Consider the following 2,310-nt stretch of genomic DNA (forward strand, 5'->3'; position numbering starts at 1 on the left):
TACCAGGAAACCTAGTAGGATTTATACTTAGATTTTACTAGGAAAACTTGCATGTGCAACGCATAATTCACCACCGCAATTTCTTACCATTATTTCATCAATTTCACAACGCATCAAGTTTTTGGCGCCATTGCCAGGGACTACGACAGTACATATTGCGCTAACAGTAACTTTTTGATTTTTTTTGCAGCTTTCAACCTCTGTACACTACCTCTCCTTTTGTAAGGGAAGAAGCGGGCATCGTATGAGTGAAGGACAAGTTCCTGAGCACAACTACGACCCAGAGATTGAGAGAACTTTCCAAAGAAGAAGAAGAAACAACTACCGACAACAGCAAGAGAGAAATCCCAACATGGCAGAGCAACAGGAAGAAAGAGCACCAAATGCAAATAATATCATGGCAAGGCCCATTCTCCTGGCGAACGACTACAATAGACCCATCCGGGACTATGCATCACCTAACCTTGATTTCTCCCCAGGAATCATGAGACCAGCCCTGGATGGATCGAGGTTCGAGATAAAGCCAGTTATGCTGCAGATGATTCAAACTGCCGGACAGTTTGGTGTAAGGTGTGGTGAGGATCCGCACGCCCATCTCCGGAGTCTTATTGAAATCTGCAATACTTTTGTGTTCCGAAACATCTCAGCTAAGGAGGTTCGACTAACGTTGTTCCCATTTTTGCTATGTGACCAAGCAAGGAAATGGGCCTATTCTCTGGAACCAGGGGAGATCACCTCTTGGGAACAAGTAGTTGAGAAGTTCATGAAGAAGAACTTCCCCCCGACAGAGAACGCAAGAAGAAGGAATTTGATTACAAATTTTGAACAAGATATTGACAAATCGCTCAGTGATGCCTGGGCGAGGTTTAAGAGACTGGTACGAGATTGTCCGCATAATGGCTTACCTGATTGTCTCCAAATGGAAATCTTTTATCACAATTTGAACCCTACATCGCAGATGGCTGCCAATGCGGCAGCAGTTGGAGGTCTTCTTGACAAAATGTATGACGAGGCTAGAAATATCCTTGATCGCATTTTAAAGAATCGAAGAGAAAGCAATCAATGACTTAGAATTTGAGAAGGTGACGCATGTTATGGGGCTATCGCATCCCTACAAAATCAAAGGAATGCGATGATGAATTTGATATAAGGCATCGCTATCAATAGCTCGGGAATGCATAGAGGGCAAGTCAACGCAATCGATCAAACGAGCGCAAGTTATGCCACTTGCAGAGAAGCCCATCCGATGGAAAAATGTCTGAGGAATCTGCAATCTATATGCTTCGTAAAGAATAACCCTTTCTCCAACACTTACAACCCCAGATGGAGAAACCACCTCAACTTCGCGTGGAAAAATCAACAACAAAACTACCAACCGATGGCACAAAAAGAAGGGCCATCAGGATTTTTCCCGCGAACAAACGGTCAATTGCAAAATCAAGCTAGCAACTCACAGATGCCGCAATCTTCATCTCTGGAGAGCCTATTAAAGCAATATATTGAGAAGAATGAAACAATACTTCAGAATCAGATGACGTCTATCCATAATCTCAAAATTCAGATAGGACAGATTGCGAGCGAGCTCAAGAGTAGACCGCAAGGGGCATTGCCGAGTTCGAATGAGCTCCCTCACAACTCAGGGAACACAGGAAAGGAGCAATGTCAAGTTGTGACTTTGCGAAGTGGGAAAACAGTAGCGGAAGAGAAGAAGGAGCCAAGCCGGACTAATCTAGTTGCGATGGAATCCCAGACCCCGTTGACTCAAGAGGAACCAGAAGAAAATGAGACGATGGAACTGGAAGTTGCGTCCACTTCTAAGCCTATAGAACAAGGAACCATGAAAATACAGCTGCCACCATGTCCTTAAAGACTTAAGAAGAAGAAAAATGATGAAGTGCAGTATCATCGCTTCATGGACATGTTGGAACAGTTACATATCAACATCCCTTTCACTGAAGCCATTGAACAAATGCCAAAATATGCGAAGTTTCTGAAGGACATGTTGAAAAAGAAGAGGAGCACAGGGAAGTTCGCAACGGTGGCATTAACACAAAAGTCAAACACCATCATTCCATAAAAAATGCATGACCCTGAAAGTTTCACAATACCCTGCTCAATTGGAGGGATATATATAGGTCAAGTGCTTTGCGATCTCGGGGCCCGTATCAACTTAATGCCCCTTTCAATTTTTAAACAGTTGAATGTGGGGCAGCTGGCACCCACGACGGTGACTCTCCAATTGGCGGATAGGTCCATAGTTCATCCAGAGGGGAAGGTGAAGGATGTCTGATAACGGGCAGAAATGCACGT

General features: G+C 44.0%; 1 non-coding gene across 1 annotated transcript; it reads right to left on the reverse strand.

Moving 5' to 3' along the window:
* Nucleotides 1–796: 796 nt before the first annotated feature.
* LOC120070400 (small nucleolar RNA R71) lies at nucleotides 797–903 on the reverse strand. The gene has a single exon (XR_005479894.1). It is a non-coding gene; the product is annotated as a small nucleolar RNA R71 (small nucleolar RNA).
* Between the last annotated feature and the right edge of the window lie 1,407 nt (nucleotides 904–2,310).

This window comes from Benincasa hispida, chromosome 1 (genome assembly GCF_027475165.1).
Source record: "Benincasa hispida cultivar pf3 chromosome 1, pf3_genome.v1.1, whole genome shotgun sequence".
NCBI lineage: Eukaryota > Viridiplantae > Streptophyta > Magnoliopsida > Cucurbitales > Cucurbitaceae > Benincasa > Benincasa hispida.